This window comes from Sparus aurata, chromosome 11, assembly GCF_900880675.1.
Source record: "Sparus aurata chromosome 11, fSpaAur1.1, whole genome shotgun sequence".
In the NCBI taxonomy this organism is placed as follows: domain Eukaryota; kingdom Metazoa; phylum Chordata; class Actinopteri; order Spariformes; family Sparidae; genus Sparus; species Sparus aurata.
The window spans coordinates 35,090,767-35,112,845 of record NC_044197.1 but is presented as its reverse complement, the minus strand read 5'-3'; the positions used below and the strand labels follow the sequence as shown (position 1 = coordinate 35,112,845).

Here is a 22,079-nt window from a genome sequence, read left to right as displayed (position 1 = left end):
AGTACAGCGTGTTGTAGTTGAGCACATTGTCAAGAGCAGTGATATCTCATCTCACATTCATTTTCCTTGTAAACTGAAACAGTTCTCTGGGCGACATCCTCAGCCAAACTTTGAAGTCGACTATGACACGTGGCGCAACGGTGTGGAGTTCTGCTTGAATGACCCGTCTATCCCTGACTCCCAAATGGTGAGGAAAATTGTTGAAAGTCTTTCGGCCCCAGCTGCCAACATAGTCAAGTCATTAGGGCCCCAAGCTTCACCAAGAGAGTACTTGAACTTACTTGATTCTGCTTATGCCACTGTTGAAGATGGGGATGAGCTTTTCGCACGATTCTTGAACAACAATCAAAATGCTGGGGAGAAAGCGTCTGATTACCTGCAGCGACTGCACACGGCATTGAGCTATGTGGTCAATAAAGGAGGAATTGCTGCCGGCGACTCTGACAAACAACTTCTCAAGCAATTCTGTCGTGGATGTTGGAATAGTATTCTGATCACCAGTCTTCAGCTTGAACAGCTCAGGAGTAAGCCCCCATCTTTCGCAGAGCTCCTCCTCTTGCTGCGAACTGAGGAGGACAAACAGGCTAACAAAGCCAGCAGAATGAAGCAGCACCTCGGGTTCACCAAGCCAAAAGTCACGTCGAACATGCAAGCTGCACACACGTCCTACACAGAGGATATTGTCATGCCAAAGGAAACGGAGGAAGCTTTCTTAGTCATGACCAAAGACATACAGAAGCAGATTGCTGAACTTCAGGTTCAGGTGGCAAAACTAAATGCATGTAACTCAGAGAAGCCTATGAGGAAAAAAGCAACAGTAAATACAAGACAGAAACAGAAGACAAAAAATACCCAGCCGGAAGGACAGCTTCAGCAATTGACTGTGACAGTGATGCCGAAGCCATGGTATTGCTTCAAATGTGGTGAGGATGGCCACATTGCATCTACATGTGACAACGTGCCCAATCCCAGCCTTGTGCAGGCCAAGAAAGCAAAGCTCAGGGAGAAGCAGCGTGCTTGGGAAGCTCAGAATGGCTCATCCACCACTCCCCAGTTAAACTAGAACAGGCTTCTGTTGAGGGGAAAATGGAAGCCAAGAAACCACCATGTCCCCCATCTACAGACGATCAAAACCCTGTGACTCACAGCCACAGAGTCACACAAAAAAGGGGATTGCCAAAACATCTTGTAGGCAGTAAGTGTACAGCCAATGTAAATGTGGGTGGGGTGGACTGTAGTTGTCTACTAGACACAGGGTCACAGGTCACCACGGTGGCCAAGTCCTTTTATCAGACCCATTTATCTGATCATCCTATCAAGCCCATCAGCAACATCCTTGAGGTAGAGGGAGCAAACGGCCAACCTGTTCCTTATCTGGGTTATGTAGAGGTTAACCTTAAGTTCCCTAGAGCCCTTCTTGAGTCCGAGCCTGAAATTTCAACTTTGGCTTTAATCATTCCTGACCTCCGGTCAAACAGTGATGTCCCATTGTTAATCGGAACCAACACTTTAGACCCTCTCTACGATCAGTGTTGTGATGAGTTTTCACTTTCCCATAACTCATCCTGCTATGGCTACAGACGGGTCCTTCGTACACTCCAACTGAGGAAAAAACAAGCAACAAGCGGAGAACTCGGCTTTTTGAAGCTCAGAGGGAGGGAACAAGCAGTTCTCCCAGCGAAACAAAGGGTGCCGCTTGAAGGCTATATGTGTGTCAACTCAGTCAACACAGAGAAATGTGCTCTGATTGAACAACCATCCAGATCAACTCTGCCAGGCGGTGTGTTTGTAGACTGTTGTCTCATTTCCTTGCCAGAACATGGCTCCAATAAACTGCCTGTCTTCCTTAGAAATGAAACTGAACATGACATCATTCTACCTACTAACTGTGTCATTGCAGACCTGACTGTTGCAGATACTGTCATTGAGAATCACCTAGTTGATCGGGGTGGTCAGAAGCATGTTGTTGACTGCTCTACTCATCAAGCGGAGACATGTCCTGGAAAAAGCTTTGACTTTGGGCCCTCTCTACCTGAGCAGTGGAAGGAAAGAGTCACTTTGAAGCTTAATACCTTCTCTGATGTTTTCGCCCAGCATGACCTTGACTTTGGCCATGCGACGAAAATCCAACACCACATCAAGCTGAAGGACGAGACGCCCATCAAGCAGAGACCCCGTCCAATTCATCCTCGTGATTATGAAGCAGTCAAAAAGCACCTCAAAACCCTTCTTGATGCAGGCGTAATCAGAGAATCGGAGTCCCCATTTTCATCGCCGATTGTGGTGGTGAGAAAGAAGAATGGCGATGTACGCCTATGTGTGGACTATAGAAAGTTAAACCTGCAAACGATAAAAGACTCTTATGCATTGCCAAACCTGGAGGAGTCGTTTTCTGCTCTCGCTGGATCCAGGTGGTTCTCGGTGATGGACTTGAAGTCTGGGTACTATCAAATTGAAATGAATGAAAGTGACAAACCAAAAACTGCCTTTGTGTGCCCCTTTGGATTCTGGGAGTTCAACCGGATGCCTCAGGGAGTCACCAATGCACCGAGCACATTCCAACGGCTCATGGAAAAGTGCATGAGTGACATTCATCTAAAAGAGGTCCTGGTCTTCCTTGATGACCTAATCGTGTTTTCGGACACTCTGGAGGAGCATGAGTCAAGGCTCATCCACGTGCTCAACCGTCTCAAGGAATATGGCTTGAAACTTTCACCTGATAAATGTAAGTTCTTTCAGACTTCAGTGCGTTACTTGGGGCATATTGTGTCCAGCGATGGAGTGAAGACCGACCCTGAAAAGGTTCAAGCCTTGAAAACCTGGCCGAGACCACAGAACTTAAAGGAGCTCCAATCCTTCCTCGGATTTTCCGGTTACTACCGGAGGTTTGTGAAGGATTATTCAAGGATAGTCAAGCCCTTGACCCACCTCACTACTGGCTACCCACCACGGCGGAAGGGAGTCAAGATTAGCCTCAGTGATGGTAAATACCTCAGCCCAAAAGAACCCTTTGGTGAACGCTGGGGCACTGAGTGTCAACAAGCCTTTGAGGCAATTATACATAAACTGACATCGTCTCCGGTCCTTGGTTATGCAGATCCAAGACTTCCTTACGTGCTCCACACTGATGCCAGCACAACAGGATTAGGAGCCGCTTTGTATCAAGAACAGAACGGGAAACTGCGTGTGATTGCTTATGCTAGTAGAGGACTCTCCTGCAGTGAGGCAAGATACCCAGCGCACAAACTTGAATTCTTGGCCCTTAAATGGGCCATCACAGAGAAGTTTCACGACTATCTGTATGGAAACTCTTTCACTGTTATCACAGATAACAATCCCTTGACATACCTGCTTACCACAGCCAAGCTTGATGCTGCGAGCTACCGTTGGTTAGCTGCACTCTCAACATTCACTTTTGACATCAAGTATCGAGCTGGCAAGCAGAACATGGATGCTGATGGTCTGTCAAGGAGAGATCATGGTGCGCTGGAAAATGATGCCACATCACAAGAGGAAAGCCAAAGGATTGACCAGTTCACTTCTCAGCTACTGACATCCATAAATGAGTTTGAACTGGTGACTCCAGAAATTGTCAAGGCTGCTTGTCAAAGGCATACTGTGAGGCAAGATCAAGAGCTCTCACCTTTCCTTGGCTATGTTGAATCACTTGCCATTCACGCAGATGCAATCCCTGCAGTCTTTGAGGAAGATGAGTCACAGGATGGGATCCTAACAGTGCCTAAATACAGTGAGTCTGACCTTATGAAGCTGCAAAGAGAAGATCCTGGCATCAGCAAGGTTATCAGTTTAGTGGAATCCAACAACCTACCTGCAGATCACACGGCAGATTCTCCTGAAGAACAGTTGATCTTGAGAGAGTGGAAACGGCTTCATTTGAAATCAGGCCTTTTGTATCGGACACGTGAGTGTGAGGGACAAACCCTATTCCAGCTGGTACTCCCAAATGTCCTACGGCCTATTGTGCTCAGGAATCTCCATGATGACATGGGACATTTAGGGATTGAGCGTACCCTTGAACTTACCAGATCCCGATTCTACTGGCCAAAGATGGCTGCTGATGTAGAGAGAAAGGTGAAAACATGTGAGCGATGTGTTCGAAGAAAGACCCAACCGGACAAGGCTGCCCCACTAGTGAACATCCAAACCACTAGACCCATGGAGTTGGTCTGTATGGACTTTCTTTCACTAGAGCCAGACAGCCACAACACTAAGGACATCCTCGTCATTACGGATCATTTCACTAAATATGCTGTAGCCATTCCTACCAGAGATCAGAAAGCTCGTACCGTTGCTAAAACCTTATGGGAACACTTCTTGGGTCATTATGGTTTCCCTGAACGTCTTCATAGCGACCAGGGGAGGGACTTTGAGTCTCATACCATCAAGGAGCTATGTGCATTGGCAGGTATTCGTAAGGTGAGGACAAGCCCTTACCATCCCAGGGGAAACCCTGTTGAACGGTATAATCGAACACTCCTCAGCATGTTAGGCACTCTGAAAGATAAAGAGAAGATTCAGTGGCGAGACCATGTCAAACCTCTCACTCATGCTTACAATTGCACTCGAAATGATGTTACCGGGTTCTCCCCATATGAGCTGATGTTTGGGAGACAGCCACGGTTACCCATAGACTTAGCCTTTGGCTTGCCTGTCAAGGGAAAAGAGTCCAGTTCACATTCTCAGTATGTAAGGAACCTAAAATCTCACCTGGAAGAAAGTTATCAAGTTGCCATCGAGAACTCTCGCAAGGTAGCGGAGAAAAACAAGAGGCGATTTGATCGAGTTGTCAGGGAATCTACACTGGCTGTCGGGGATCGAGTCCTGGTCCGTAACCTTCGTCTCCGGAACAAACATAAACTGGCCGATCGTTGGGAGCCCATGATCTATGTGGTCACCAAGCAGATGGGAGGCTTACCTGTGTACTCTGTGAAACCAGAAAAGGAGGAAGGACCACCACGAACACTTCACAGAGACCTTTTACTCCCATGTGGATTTCTTCCTGAAACTGAGAGAGAGGAACAAAAGATGAAAAGCAGTCCAAAGAGACCACGAACAAGGCAGCAAAGTGCCATCCAACAAGATGAAGAACCCTTTGCTGCAGACGATGACACGTGTGGAAGCTGGAATGCAACTGCTGCCTTACCAGATGTCAAAGACAGGAGGATTGTCAAAATGTATGATATACCAAGACACAATCCTGCACCTGCCCTGGGTAATCATAGTCAAAGCCCTGAAAACCCTCACCCATATCAGGTCAATGCAGATTCAGCCCCAGGAGCTGTAAGACCAAGTGATGGCCTTCAGTGTGAAAAGGAGATACGCTCAAATGCTTGTGATTCATTTCTAAGAGAGGCTGAAGAGGAAGAGGCAGTCCGACATTCCAAGGCACCAACACCTAAAGAAGCTGGAAACTCACCTGAAACAGAGCCTGGAAACTCACCTGAAACAGAAGCTGGAAAATCACCTGAAAAAGAAGCTGGAAATTCACTTGGAATGGAAAATCAAAACTCACCTGAAATGGAAACTCAAAATGTACCTGGAGACCTACCTGATACTAGTTTAAAACCTGTGGAAGGAAGTCTTGTGGAACCGGAAGCTAAAGATCATACAGAGGCAGAGGTACCAACTCAAGAAAAGACAGAGGGACCAACAGAAGCAGGCATTCCTGTCAGAAGATCACTCAGACAACGTGAGCCATCACGTAGGTTCCACTATCCTGAGTTGGGGAACCCTCTAGTTTCTGTTGTTACTTCCTTGTTTCAAGGGTTGAGTACCGCCCTCACCAATTCTCTTAATAATAATGCCAGTAGAGATTGGTTAACAAACATTCCTTTGGAAATGGCAGAAACAGTAGTTACCCAGCAGCCCTTTACAGATGCAACGGGACGTGCATACATTTAAGGGGGGAGTGTGTAACCTGTTGGAAAAAAAGAAACCCAACAGTTACTAAATGTGTTAAAATATGAGAAACATGTTAGAAATATGTTCTTTCACCGATAATTTTGATTTAATTCATACATTCATTATTTAATTCATAACTACATTCTTTATTTTATTCTTCATTTCATTTATCATTTCATTTGATCCCAGAGGTCCTTTTGATTCAGTAGGTGGTTCTGTGAAGGAAAACTTTAAAAAGCTGATTTCATTGGTTCATTTCAGTTTAGCTGGTTTGCTATTGGTTAAAACGGCGCATGTCCCGCCTCCTTCACGTAAGATACGCTGCGGGAGTGTGTTGGAGTATACAGAGAGAGCAGCAAGATTACAGCAGAAACACGGAGTTTTTGGAGTGATAAAACTTGTTAAAAATACTTGGTATTGTGGTATATTGTTAAAAGGAGGAACTGTGCTAGCAGATAAAAGTCCGGTGAACCACTGAAGCGACCCTGGGAACATCTTGTGTTTGTTTTATTACTTTCCTTTCTCGGTGAGTACGATGATGCATTAGCAACTAGCTCTGTGAACTAGCTTAGCCTCGTGGTGTTTTAGCCGCCGAGCGATAGCATAAGTCACAGTGTTGTGGTATTTTCCTAAGGATAGCAAAGGAAAAACGGGAATATGTGTGTAAAATGAGTATGTGTGCATGTTATTTACATTGTGTGAACAAAGAGAGACACCATTTAGTTGAGTTTCATGGGTCATGAAGCTACAAATTCTGTATGTTACTGCGCTGTGGCGTGTATAGGTACAAGGTATCAGTATTATGACAAGAAATTCATGTCACATTCATGTTACATTATCTTACTCAACTTAATCCAATCTGAGTATTCAGTGATGAACTGTGAATGGTTTTATAGTCATTTGTACTTGAGTTCCTGATTGTTTATTAGTAATTTCATGATTTTGCTTTCACTATAAAACAGTGAAGTTGACATTTCATGTGTTTAATATTGTAATGCAGCAGTTATCTTTTAATAAGTTAACAGTGAAAAGTTGTATTATACATTGATGTTGATCAAATTAAACTGTACAGTTAAGAAAAGGTTGAACAGATTTATATATCAGCCCTGTTATGTTATACAGGCTGGGTTTTTTGGATACCCTGAGAGTCTGGGCCCTGGATTTGGAGTGATTCTCTCCTTGACGAGGGAGATGGCGAGCTACCCGTGTGAGCATCTGGATTAAGGAGAGGCCTTCCCAATCTTCATCTTCTGTCCTGCCAGCGTGGTAGGGTTGTGGGGAAGGATTTCCGAGGACGATTCAAGTGAACAGTTTTTTATTTTTGAAAGGAACATTCTATTTCATTTTATTAAGGGTGCACCCAGTTAAAAGACATTTCAAAAGAGAATAAAACGAACTGCCGGCAGTATTTGTAAACTGTTTATTGTCTTATGTGTGTTTAATACAGTGTTTTGCTTAAACTTGACGGTGTGTTCCTTTTACTCATTGTGGTGTCCAATTTCTTCTTATTACTTTGCCTGCGAACCTAATGTGCACTTGCCTGTCAGGTGGGTTACAACAGCTTCATTCCAGTTCTGGCCAGAGGACTTCTGAGGGAACTTGTGAAAAATGCAGAAATCACTAGGGAAAACTTTCTCAAAATATAAAAAAAAAAAATTCACAACAGCTGTGAGCTACTTCCAAGCTTGGAGAAAGCACACAGACAACTTAAACAACTTACACTGTCTCCTTAACTCAGTCGGGGATGGAGCACAGTATACACCCACTTCAAATAAAATGACATCCCACACACTAACCTGGCTAGATTAGTGTCTGTTGTTATATGCTTACCTGGAAGTAATGCACCAGTAGAGAGCGTGTTCTCCCAAATGAATGATATATGGACAGACAGCAGAAATAGGTTCACTATACCTTCCATCGAGGCCATACTTATTGTGAAATAAACATCGCTCTCCCTTGTGAGAAGTTCATGGAGATTCTGGCCAAAAACAGAGCCACTCAGAGGAAAATCCATTCTTCTGAGAAATATGCAAGTCAGGTAAGGCAAAGGAGAGAGAGATGGAGGAAATGAGACAGTGACAGAGGGAATGAGCAAGAGTGAGAGACAGATATAAAGTAAGAGAGAAGAGGAGAAGGAGAAACAGATAATGCATGAGCCCAATTTCAGTACTGGAACTGTGAATGCAAGAATGCACTTTATAAATGAATGCTAGTCTTTAGTTTTATTACAGTTACATTTTGGTCATGTTGTTTAGCCCTGCTGATGCTGTTGGGTTAAAAAAGTGGCACTTTGGAAATTTGATTTGACACATGGTGGTATGTGCATGCGCAGATTAATGCACAGGCTTCCCGAGGCTGCAGCCTAGGGGCCGCACGTGTGGAGGTGTCCTTGAACTGGTCAGATTATTTTTTTAGAAATTCAAATACACTTTAACGGAAAAACTCTGCATCAGACCTCGAACAAACCATTGTCTGCTGCAAAGTTTGTTTAAAAGCTGTTGGCAGTGGACTGACCCATTTATTTCAGCATCTCAAACAGACGCATGTATCACAGTGGGACACTTGTTGTTTACTACCAGAAGACCGCTGCAGCCCACAAATGATGTGTAAAATAGATCAGTCTCCATATTGGTATTGATAAAGTGTGAACATAACTTTCATTAAATACTTTATTTTGCACCAGGTGCCTTTAGTTTACAAACATCATTTTGTATCCCTTAAGATATGTAAACTAGATTAAACATCTGCATGCACTGCATAGTAAACATGACATGTTGGTAGATGTACAGGACATGAGGTGTGTGCTTGCTGTCTGTTTTTATAATCGCAAGCAATCTGACATGTTAAATTTATTTTTACAAAAGCATTTTATCAAAAAGAGACACAGTCTTTTCATGTGGGTTTGAAGGTGCACTGTTTAAAATGGCAGGGCAATTTTGTTTTAAATTAAATTAAAAGCATTAAAATAAATGCAATGCTTTTAATGATTAATTTGTAATTTGAAGTTTGTTCTTGAGAAGGAAAAAAAATCATTTAAAATTGTAAATCGAGTTTGATGAGAAAAAGTCGGAGATTCAATTTTTGACCATATTGCCCAGCCCTAACCTCTATTGGTCCGTGGGGTAATAAACAAACAAAACAGCACTGATTGGGCAGACATGCCTCACCTCAACCAATCAAGCTCATCAATTCGATTTGACCTACCTACATCACCGGCCGTTAACTGTCAACGAAAAATTTGCAGCGGCAAAATGTCTGACAAAAAACCCAGCCGGGCACAGAAGCTAAAAGCGCAGCGGAAGAAAGAAAAAGGGACAGAGAACTATTAGCGAAGATTTCCCAAATTAACGGGATATTTTAAGGCTGCTGGTTGTCAGGGTCAAGAAGAGGTGGAGGACGTTGACCGCGACCACCGCAGCTCGTCATCTGCATCATAGGGGGGACCCACATAAAAAATAGCCAAGGGGCCCACCGCAATCCTCTGGGTATGTGGTCTGAAAGGTTTAGGAACCTCTGATGAAGCACATATCAAACAGGCAATTACATTGAGCAGATAAGGAAAGAAAGGAGCACAATGACTAAATTATAAAAGTATGTTATCAAATCTGATGTTATTTTGTTGTTAAGAAACAAACTTCACTTACTATTGCATCTGTTCTTTCAGTTTTGCTCATGTTCTCCTCTGCTGTTGTTCCATCTAGGCCACAGAGGCTGAGTCTACTGAGGGAGAGGACTGTGGTGGACCTGCTGAACCAGCTGGGTTCACGGATCCAGACATTTAGGACCAGAAGTCATAGAGCTTTTGTGTTTGAAAAGTGCAAAAATTCCCAAGAGTGGTGTGAGATATGGGCATAAAATCCATCAGCTAAATAATAAATATGTTAAATAAGCTAAGAATCTTTTTTGTTGTTGTTTTTGTTTTATCTCTGTTTTTTACAGCTCTAATGTCAAATGCTGCAGACATATGATAGAATAAACAACTCTTGCAGCCTTAACAGAGGTGGTTATTCTTTAATTATAATACTACTGAACTACTACTACCGGGGCTACTGAAACTTCTTATTGGCTACTCATTTGCTTTAATACACATTAAAAATTCACATTAAAAATTCACATTAACATTAAAATTAAAATTAAAATGATTTAACTGTCAACTTCTTATTCTGAATTATTCTGGTAATTTGATTGAAGAGGATCCTCATTTGGCTTCCATCAAGGAACAATTAAAAGGTACGTGAACTACTTTTAAAAACTGATGTGTCCGGCTGTCCTATAAGACGTACACTACCAGTCAAAAGTTTGGACACACCTTCTTATTTAATGGTTTTTCTTTATTTTCATGACTATTTACATTGTAGATTCTTACTGAAAGCATCAAAACTATGAATGAACACATATGGAATTATGTAGTAAACAAAAAAGTGTGAAATAACTCTAAACCATGTTTTATATGTTAGATTCTTCAAAATAGCTACCATTTGCTTTAATTACTGCTTTGCACACTCCTGGCATTCTGTTGATGAGCTTCATGAGGTCATCACCTGAAATGGTTTTCCAACAGTCTTGAAGGACTTCCCAGAGATGCTGAGCACTTGTTGGCCCTTTTGCCTTTACTCTGCGGTCCATCTCATCCCAAATTGGGTTTAGATCAGGTGACTGTTGAGGCCAAGTCATCTGGCCAGCACACCATCACTCTCCTTCTTGGTCAAATAGCCCTTACACAGCTTGGAGGTGTGTTTGGGGTCATTGTCCTCTTGAAAAATAAATGATGGTCCCACTAAATGCAAACTGGATGGGATGGCATATCGCTGTATGATACCTAGGTAGCCATGCTGGTTCAGTGTGCCTTCAATTTTGAATAAATCCCCAACAGTTTCACCAGCAAAGCACCCCCACACCATCACACCTCCTCCTCCATGCTTCACAGTGGGAACCATGGACGTAGAGACCATCCGGTTACCTTTTCTGCATCGCACAAAGACACGACGGGTGAAACCAAAGATCTCATATTTGGACTCATCAGACCAAAGCACAGATTTCCACTGGTCTTATGTCCATTCCTTGTGTTTCTGCGCCCAAACAAATCTCTTCTGCTTGTTGCTTTTCCTTAGTAGTGTTTTTTCAGCAGCTACGTATTTGACCATACAGGCCTGATTCACACAGCCTCCTCTGAACAGTTGATGTAGAGATGTGTCTGCTACTAGAACTCTGTGTGACATTCATCTGGGCTTTAATCTGAGTTGCTGCTGACTTGCTATTTCTGAGGCTGGTGACTCGGTTGAACTTATCCTCAGAAGCAGAGGTGACTCTCAGTCTTTTTTTCCTGGGGTGGTCCTCATGTGAGACAGTTTCGTTGTAGCGATTCATGTTTTTTGCGACTGCTCTTGGGGACACATACAAAGTTTTTGCAAATTTCCGGCACAACTGATGGTCCTCACCCTATAAAGAAAGCAAGAAATTCCATAAATGAACCCTGACAAGGCACACCTGTGAAGTGAAAACCATTTCAGCTGACTACATCATGAAGCCCATTGAGAGAAGGCCAAGGGTTTTCAGTGCTGTCAACAAAGCAAACGGTCGTTACTTTGAAGAATCTAAAATATGAAACATGTTTAGAGTTATTTCAGACTTTCTTTGTTTACTACATAATTCCATATGTGTTCATTGATAGTTGTGATGCCTTCAGTGAGAATCTAAAATGTAAACAGACATGAAAATAAAGAAAAACCATTAAATGAGAAGATGTGTTCAAACTTTTGAGAGGTAGTGTATGTCTACATTTATGGTTCTAACAGCAAGTAGCTTACAAGACAAGTCATGGGTATCATAATATTGGTTTGAAGGTAAAGCCAGCTTATGGTTGCTTAATTAAAACGGTATAGTTTAGGGAAATAAAATGTCTGATCAGAGCCGTCAAACTTCCCATTTGGATAACACTCTTAACTCTTATCACAAACTGATGGTTTTCTACGTAGCCTAGGTCTGTAGACATGTATAAGCTATTTGGTTGGATTGGCAATCAGAAAGTTGTTCACTGATCACTTTTATTCTCTAGTGCTAGTAGCCTACCTACCGGCAAAACGAGTGGTCGCTCGCTCGCTCGGGTGCACTCTCCCAACACCATAGTTGTGAATGTAAATGAATGAAAATAATTTTATATCAGAACTATGCTTGCGTATTAGTGGATATCTAAAATGTGTTTTAAAGTCAAAACTTCTCTGAAATACTATAGGCTACAGATTTTAGTAATAGGCTATGCTGGTGATGACACGCGTCAGGTAGAGAATGTTGAAGTTGTTGCCATTTCTGGAACGAAATAGCTACCGGTATACATATAGTGCTGTCCGTTGTCTATGAGAATATACAGAAATAAAGTCATATATCCTGATGCCGCAATTCAATTCAATTTCAGATGAGTCTAGTAAACTGGTTGGTTAAGTGAATAGCAGATGCTGAATATGAAGGAGCTGACGTTGGTGAAATATATTAGGCAAAGTTACCTTTTCAGTTAATGAAAAGTGTATTTTATATTTTTAAAATGATTATTGTTGATTATGTTTATATGATGCCCAACTAAGTGCTGGAGTATGTTGCAGATACAAAGAACAGTAGTGCGGGTGAGAGATGAAAGAGACTGGGGAGAGACTGCAAGAGAGCAGCAAAGGAGAAGATTCAAGATGACCAAGGAGAGGGACGAGAAACAGGATCTAGAGGACGACACAGGCAGTCTGAGTGGGATCCTAACTGGGTTGATGACATCAGATTTAAGCCTTGGTGGTACCATGCACAAGGTCATGATGATTATTAAACGTGACATATAATTTGAATGACTCACCAAAGAATTACTATTTATTTTAATATACAATTATATATTGTTATATACAATTGATATTTTGTTGCCCATAGTAACATTATGCCGTTTATGCCGGCAGCACAAGAAGGTACCCAAAAAAGGTGTGGCAAAGCAACCATTTATTGAGCTTTACCGGGTTGATTACCTGGACAAACATCTCAACACTCAACACCACCAGGAGAGTGTAATATCTGACTCCACACTCATGCAGGGTAAGATCTTGTGTAAATTGACTTTTGAAATAATAAAGTTAGCAACAAATCGGCCTGAAATAAAATGTAAGTGCTAATGTTTAGTCAATTTGAGAATTTGAGAATGAGGCTGTGATAATTAAATAGCTGAATAATTACCGCTCTAAACAAACTCTGATTAACCAGAAGCCGGTGCAGTATTAAACTGCTCAGGAAACCGTGAAGACGTCTCCAGCTGAACAGAGAAATAATCATCCAGCCACGACTGGACACCCACAATGCACTCAAGCGAAAACTCCGCTGGGCCTGTAATTCTCGTCATCAGATAAGAAATGACGTCATCCTCCAGCTGTTGGGTTGCTGCTGCTAATCCGCAGCCAAGTGGAGACCAAAGCCAGCGGAACCAGATCCGTGGACCTCTCCATCTACAAACAGGTAGGCTGAAAACTTCTGCACACAGCTGGAGTCATAAAGATCAGGGTTGGTGTTCGTAAAGCTTCGACTTCCAATTTATAAGCTCAAAGAGAATTTCGGATAGGGCCCTGTTAGTATGAAAATTACCCTCGTAATAATTTAAACTAACTACTTGTTCGTAAATTCACCATCGTCCAAAATCCACCTAATCAATGGTTTAACCTTTACTGTCTCCACATTTTCTGTTATTTCTTGTCATCTGTTTGAATTATTATTTCATATTATTTGCATTGCATTCTTTAGTTAATAAACATATATAACCATATGTCCTTTTCTGTGCAAGTTTAATTTGATGTGGGAAATCAATGGAACCGTGTAAAGAAACCACTCCTTCAGGAAAAGAGATACAGAAATTCAGATATAGAACATGGATTTTAAAACTGAATAAATTGGATACATTGAGACTCTAAGGGCTCTATCTTAACGATCTGAAAGGCAAGTATCAAACGCAAAATGCAAGTAGCATTGTGGGCGGATCTCAGGCGCTGTTGCCATTATGCCAGCGGGATAAATGACTCTTGCACCTGACGCAAATCTAAAATGGGTTGGTCTGAAGTAGCTACATTATTCATAGGTGTGGTTTGGGCGTAACATGCAATAAACCAATCAGAGCGTCATCTCACATTCCCTTTAAAAGCAGGCGCGCTTGTTCCATTGCGGATTGCTATTATAATGGCGAATTTGCCAGGCGCACGCCAGGAGCGGTTCACAGCCGAGGAGACCGACGTTCTCGTCAGGGCCGTGAAAGACAGAGAAGTGGTCTTGTATGGGGATGGGAGAAATCCATCCAAATTAGCTTTGGTTAAACAGGCGTGGGAGGAAATTGCCACAATTGTTTCTACGGCGGGCATCCCCAGGACATCACACCGGGCCTCGGGAGCAGTGCGCACGGGCCGAGCAGTGCGCAATGGCCAGCTGATGAGGGAGCAGCGCAAACACCAAGGTGCAGAGGATCCCGACCCACTACACGCCGATGCAGCAGTGTCAGACCGGACCGCACTGTCCGGGATGCGGCAAGGTATTAATGCCCGTCTTGACCGGGTGGCGATGTTGCTGCGGCCTCTCAGGCGCATCACCTTAAGTATCCAAACGCACCACCTGCTCCTGTTGTGCCCCTTCCTCCTCCTCCCCCAACTCAATCCCCGTCCACCCGCTCCACTAGGAGCACATCGCGCATTGCCACTCCCGGACCCTCATGGCTACGGCGGGCGCGTCGCATATCAGAGGGAAAAAGAATTAGTTCTTCTGTTTAAATCTTTTCAACTTTTTTTTGCATGGTTTGCAAAAATGGGAACTGCTTCCTTGTAGATGAGAGAAGCAAAGTGTATGCACGTTGAGCACACACTACATTATGGCCAAGCATGCGCCCTTAAAATAGCATCTGAATAAGCGCCACTGACTTTAGACTAGGTTTTTCCTGGTCTGTTGCGGAATTGTTTTCTGAAACAGCAAAATTTGGGTTGATTTGGGTGAGTCCTTCTGGCTGGGTTGTACCAGCAGAGGGATAGCACCCCTAGGTTAAATTGCTATCGGCTGCGATATTCCAGCGAAATGTTTAATTTGCTCAAACCCTCGCGTGTTCTGATTTAGAGTAGCTAACTAAAAAGGAAACAGCTGTGTCAACAGTGAGAGGTTTCAAAGATTTAGGCTGTGTGAGGCCTTGAAAACCCTCTGTCAGCTCAAATTGTGAAATCCCAAGTAAATGAATGCAATGCTTGTTGCTGGTTGAAAGTTTTCTGATGCTAAAACTGTGAGAAAGTGCCTCTGGCCGCTGCGAAGTTAGCCCTTCAGAGCCAAACTCTCTCTGAGTTAAAACTCCGCTGCCACAGGGGGGTATATCAGTGGGTGGAGCTAAAAAGTCCCGCCTCTTGACTTCTTCTGCTGTTACGTAACTTGACTAAGAATCTATTATTACATTACCCAATATGCCCTCTGATGCCCAAACTTTAGTAAGGCATCCAAATTGGCCAATAGCGCCCTCTGTGCTCAACTCCATTAAATTGAAACTGTCTAACTACTCCGGATGGCTGATTGTGGTAACAACGAATACATTGGAATAACCTGCTTTGAGAATTGACTTGTTATTGGAATTATGATCTTTTCAGCTTTAATGGGCTAAATTAAATTTTTTTTGATTTAATCAATTATAATAATAAAACTTATGATACTGCGAAACTTGACATAGTAAATTGATGTGTCTCATTATTCAGGTAAATCAAATAATTAAATTGTAAATTACACATTCGATAATTTAATCCAAATTTAATAAAAATTTAAATTTTCCTTTAAAATTATTTGGAATTTAATTTTGATATTTGCTACGCGCAAGTCAAACAATTAAACTGTCAACTAGTATCTTAGCAGTTTTACAATTAGATCAAATACTTTAGCTTTTGTGTTAAAACACTACCAACAAAACATTAGACGTCTGATGGATGTGTAGATCATGTCTATATTGCGTCCGTCAGTCCAAGACCAATTCTGGACCTCTTCATGACGTGAAAAATAGGTCCGCTATCTGGACGTCTAATCATGACCCCACTTGGAAGTCAATATGCAGTTGAACATTTGAACGTCGGGCTAGGTCACTTTTTTGGACGTCTAAGACAGGTACAGGGAATTGACATGATGTAAGTAATTTATTTATTTATATATGTATTATTATTATTATTATTATTATTATTATTATTATTATTATTACCATAGTAGTAGTAGTAGTAGTATGGACATGATTTTTCTGTGATTAAACTTTATTTTTGAATAAAAGTATAAGTAATATTTTTGTTTGTTTACATTTTCCTGTTTTTCTTTTCTAAATCAGTGTAATCCTGTTTAATACAACAATAAAGGTGTAGCCTATTGGGGGCAAAAAAAAAATACAGTCAACGCCATTGTGATTGGCTGAGGCATTGCGTCATCACAACATACATCCTAAGAGCCACTCCCATTGGCCCAGGTGTATCTCTTCGTTGGAAGCAAATGGCCGCTCGGCTCTGTGCACCGTCGACCACTACTACAATCTACAGCAGTCTGAAAATCAGCGTCCACTAAATTGCAGGTAAGTTCGGTCAGCCCATAGACCCATAAGTTAATTTTATGTTCATTTATGCCTTTATAGCGTTAGCCGTTTTAGCTTTGTTGCGTTAATCCACTTCAAACCTGTTGTCACTACAAATAGCATTACATCTGCTAAAGTAAGCTTTTGAACACAACCAATTTTGTTTACAACGAAGCCGGCAAAAAATCAACGCATAGAGTGAAGCGCTGGAGCCGTGGGCTGTTACCCGAGCAGGAGGGCCGTTACCTGAGCAGGAGGGCCATTGTGGTGAGCTGGGAAGGAGGTGTTAGCAGCAGATGCTAACCGCTACCACTTGGTCGAAGTTACCATCGAGCTACCTCATCACAACGACCATCATACTTGTTACCGGTCGAGGCTTTATTTGACAGTGACGGTCGTGTATGGGTCCGCGGCTCCAGCGTTTCACTCGGAATGTATTTCTTTTTCTTTGCAGTGCTGCTGCTGCTGCTGACAGAGAGACATGCTGGCACTTGCTAACATCCGGGACAGCTAATGGGGCTAGCAGCACAACACAACAAAACAAAGCAAAAGACTAATATACAGGCAGGGGGAGGGGGAACTTCAGACACAGCCACGTGGGGGTTTGCAGCCAAATGCATACCAATTTAGTGCAATGGAGTACTGAGTTAAGTATTGTAAAGCTTTAGTTGGGTGTTTCTAAATCAGTCTTATCTTTTTGTCAGGTGGTGTTTGGTCCTCTTTTGAAAGTGGAGTGGGGTGTCCTGCCCTTTGGAAGCCACCTAAACAGGGTACAGATAGTGACCTCATGCTCCTTTGCACACACCCAGTCAAATGAATTGTAAGACTAAACTGACTTCTACTGCATCTGTGTCTACAGATGGCTATGAAAATGAGAGAATGGCGAAAACGCCAAAGAGACATGGATGAACTTCTACGTTATGACAGCAAAGATGGACATCAGAGCATTGACATTAATAGTGATGTTGTGGCTGGGAGTCAGAGTAGTTCCAGCAGCAATCTGGTGGTGCTGTGCTCATACCCCTTCGCCATAGTCTGGAACACAAATATTATAGGTTCAATTTTCATATTTTTTAAAGCTATAAAGCTATGATTAAAATTTGAATGGAACTACATTCAGTGATGGATCCAGCAACCAACGCAACAATGTCTCCCAATACAGGTCCAGGTCCAAGTCCCAGCACAGACACACCTCCAGACATTGCAACAGATCCGGCAGCAACAGTGATGACTCCAGATATCGCCACAGATCCGGCAGCAACAGAGACGCCTCTAAACGTCGCCACAGATCCGGCAGCAACAAAGACGCCTCTAAACGTCACCACAGATCCGGCAGCAACAGAGACGCCTCGAAGTGTCGCCACAAATCCGGCAGCAACAGAGACGCCTCTAAGCGTCGCCACAGATCCGGCAGCAACAAAGACGCCTCTAAACGTCACCACAGATCCGGCAGCAACAGAGACGCCTCGAAGTGTCGCCACAAATCCGGCAGCAACAGAGGCGCCTCTAAACGTCGCCACAGATCCGGCAGCAACAGAGACGCCTCTAAACGTCGCCACAGATCCGGCAGCAACAGAGGCGCCTCTAAACGTCACCACAGATCCGGCAGCAACAGAGACGCCTCTTAACGTCGCCACAGATCCGATAGCAACAGAGACGCCTCTAAACGTCGCCACAGATCCGACAGCAACAGTCACGCCTCTAAAAGTCGCCACAGATCCGGCAGCAACAGAGACGCCTCTAAAAGTCGCCACAGATCCGGCAGCAACAGAGGCGCCTCTAAAAATCGCCACAAATCTGGCAGCAACAGAGACGCCTCTAAACGTTGCCACAAATCCGGCAGCAACAGAGACGTCTTCAGGACCCCCGTCAGGTCCAGATGTGATCACACCAGCCCCCACATCACACACCAAGGCCTAGTGAGTTGTCTTTAGACCGCAATTTTCATCAAAACACTTCAGTCAGTAGCATTGATGTACTCCTATTTGTTAGAATATTACAGATTTATTATTTCTCTTCTAATGTGGCAGAAATCTGTTGACAGTTTTGTCATTTGGTGATTTCTAAAACATACTTTCTGTGTTGCAGATGCAGAGACTGAGAGTGCAAGGTGGACCTTCCCATTGCCATGGGATGATAAGTGTGTAGTCTAATATGGATGACAGGACACTGAGCAAGAGAGACACTTTCAAAACTACCACCTTCTCTTCCTCTACTGCTCATTACGCTTTTCAATTATATGAGTGGCTTCTAGGGTGGGGGAAAAATCAATTCATGTAAGAATCATGATTCTTATCATCTACAATTCTGTATTGATTCATAAACTTAAGAATATGATCTTTTAACATTTCCCATGTCCCTCACAGGCTTCCGTACACAGCGCTGCAGCAAGCTGTTTTGTTGCTAGTTAAGTTGCTGCAAACAACTCTGTTAATTGATAAGACCAAAATGCTCTATTGAATGTCTGTGACTAGGCTTGTGCAGATCAGCGACCAGATTTTCTTTTTTGCTGTGCAGCTGATTTATACAAAGTGCAAACACAAGGAAAGAGCCAAAGAGAGAGAGAGCAGTGCCGTGCTCCTCTGACAGCTCATCTGTGCAGCTGCAAGTGAACCAGCTGGAGAGCACAGCGCTGTCCTGATGCACATAAATCGAGAATCAGTTTTGAATTTAATCGAACCATGAGACACCCAAAGATTCACATCCCCACAAAAGCAATTGTGAACCAGCTAGCTAGCCTAGCTATTCAAATTGGAAGTAACCATTATAATCAACAAATGTGCTCATTTATTTCAGTGTACCAGAAGAAGGTCTTGGGGTTACTGGTTGACCTCCGCAATCAGTATAAGAGAGCACAGCCTGCGTCTTCAACCGTACAAATTGAGAGTATAGACGGGGGGCTTCACAGTCACTCAGGGCTGATTTTGTTTGAAATAACTATGTTCAGCTATGTTATTTTTATGAATAGTGTTGTTTTACATGTGTGACACCTACACTGTAGGTGCTGTCCTCTGTGTTTTTTTTTATATTAAAGATAAGATAGACAAAGGGAATGTGTGTTTGAAAATGAACCATTTATGTGTGTAAAAAAAAAAAAAAAAAAGAAAGAAAGAAAGGCCATATTTTGTTTATTTTCATTAGGTGAATCTGGTAAGCCCTTTAATTTTTCTGTGTTGAGTTTGATTTTTACCCCAGTGTTCACACTTAATATATATATATATATTTTAATTGTTTTGTATTTTAATTGTTCTTATATTTTGTACATAGTCACTCAGGACTAACCCTATTTTTGTAGGGAATACCTTAGACCAGTGGTCCCCAACCAACGGAGCAGCAGACCTGTACCAGTCCGTGGGTTCTTTGGTACCAGGCTGCAGAGAAAGAATGAATACGTTATATTGACGATCATACTCAGAAAGTTGTTTTTGTATTTTGAAAAACAGATTCTCTTTTAACAACATCCGTCTCTTCCTCTTGGCGTGCTACCCTAAATGAACTCAAAGAAATGATCCGACGTTCTGAACGCACTTACCAGGAGCTTGAAAAAGCAACTGAACAAATTCAGGATCTAGAGCTTAAGCTCCAAGTCTGGGATAAGCAGTGATGGGAATAACAGCGTTAAAATAAACAGCGTTACTCGGCGCGCAGGTGGTCAAGTGGTTAGAGCGCATGCCATAAACGCAGCCGACCCCGGTTTGATTCCGGCCAGAGGTCCTTTGCTGCATGTCACATCCCCCTCTCTCTCCCATATTTCCTATCTGTCTACTGCTTAATAAAGGTGTCTATGCCAAAAAACTCTTTAAAAAATAATAATAAACAGCGTTACTGACGGCGTTACATTTTTTTCAGTAACGGGTAATCTAACTAATTACTATTTCCATCGTTACAACACCGTTACAGTTACCGACAATTAAATGTGGTGTGTTATAAACTGAAGCTACCCAGTGAAGCTGGGTGAGGGAGGAGGGAAGGGCAAGACAACTCAAGACAAGAGTTTGTAAGTCAATCAGAGGCAGTGTTCAGTTTACACACAAACCACAAGTGCACACAGCAGCCTCACACAGACAAGCTAGCAGAGGTGAGCTGCAGCAATGGCGAGTCCGGAGGGAAAGTTGGCGTTTTCATAGTGGAAGTACAGACACTACTTTAATCTCTTTTATCTACGTCCGTTGTAAGCAGCTCTAATCTAATGAAGCATCTCTCAGCGACATACACTACACAGAACTAGTGGCCAAAAACACCGTTGTTGACCCTGTTGATGATGACAGCAGGCCAGGTGTGGCTAACGTGAGCTTCGCTAACAAGGAAGGACACGGAGCTGTCCAAGCAGCTACAGCTGGATTTTTCCATCCAGCTTGACACAGACTGAACTGGATGCAATGATAGGCGGGTATGTTGTTAAGAACATATTCCTGTTATCAACAGCTGACTCAGACTCCTTCAGAGCCCTCATTGGTAAAATACCGGAGAGAGCAGGAGCCGGTCCGCCATGCAGAAAGACATTTTCTAAATACATGGATGCCGACTAGGCTAAAATTAATGTCGAGGGGAAGAAAAAACGCAATAGTTACTTTCCCTGGTAACTAGTTACTTTTATAGTGGAGTAATTATGTTACTTACTCAGTTACTTTTTGTGAGAAGTAACTAGTAACTATAACTAATTACTTTTTAAAAGTTACTTGCCCAACACTGGGGATAAGGCTCGAGAAAACAAAAGAAAATTTCGCCATGACGCACAAGAAGAACTAAAAGAAGTCAGAGATCAACTTGATGATCTCCAGCATGAGAAAAGGGAGAAAGAAAGAGAGCTCGATAAGGTTAGAAGGGAACTAAAGCATTCCCTTGAGTATAGCTCATTCTCAAAAGCACCTGTGCGAGCCAACTTTCGTGAAGAAGTCAAAGGGAGCAGATTCCACAGTAAGGCTCAATTAGACATGTCCTCGCCAGGAGCTATGTCACCCATAGGGATCAGGCCAAAAGGGATCTGAATGACCAAGTCAGAAGATCTCCTTCCCCTCAGCCTCTCCCTTCGTCAAGAGTGCACCATCCGCGAGCTCCCTCTGACAGGAACATAGACAAAATCGCTCAAAACGTAACCGGTTTTGAACCTAGGCCAGGTGGTAAAAACGATACCAATGTGCATCTAAAGGACATAGAGTTCTATCTGAGCACAGTCCCAGATGCCACAGTTGATGACAGAATCTTATTAGAGGGACCTCTAATCAGAAAGTCAACAAATTCATTGATCAAACTCGCCCCTCCAACCAATGGAAAGGCAGCTAAAATCATAACAATCAGGAACCTGGTAGATGCGAGTCGTGAAATAACCGCTCCAGTGAAAGACGACACCAAAACCCCTCCGATAAGAAACAAACAGGGAAAAACGGCTATACCAATGGTAAGCCGAAATCAGTCAGGCATGAACAAGAAGGACCTGGATGCAATCAAACGAGTGATGGAACAGGTGCACAAAGAGGAAAAAGAAAAAGTTGACCTCGTCTCAGCGCCTTCTGCTCCATAGGTGTAAAAGAGAAAGGGTGTTTTGATCTCACTGACCTTGAACAATCAGGCCAAGGGTGTG

General features: G+C 42.8%; 1 long non-coding RNA gene across 1 annotated transcript; it reads left to right on the top strand.

Annotated features, from left to right (window-relative positions):
- The first annotated feature begins 5,247 nt into the window (after positions 1-5,247).
- LOC115591026 (uncharacterized) lies at positions 5,248-7,387 on the top strand. The gene is made up of 2 exons (XR_003985884.1): positions 5,248-6,448; positions 7,045-7,387. It is a non-coding gene; the product is annotated as an uncharacterized LOC115591026 (long non-coding RNA).
- Positions 7,388-22,079: the final 14,692 nt, after the last annotated feature.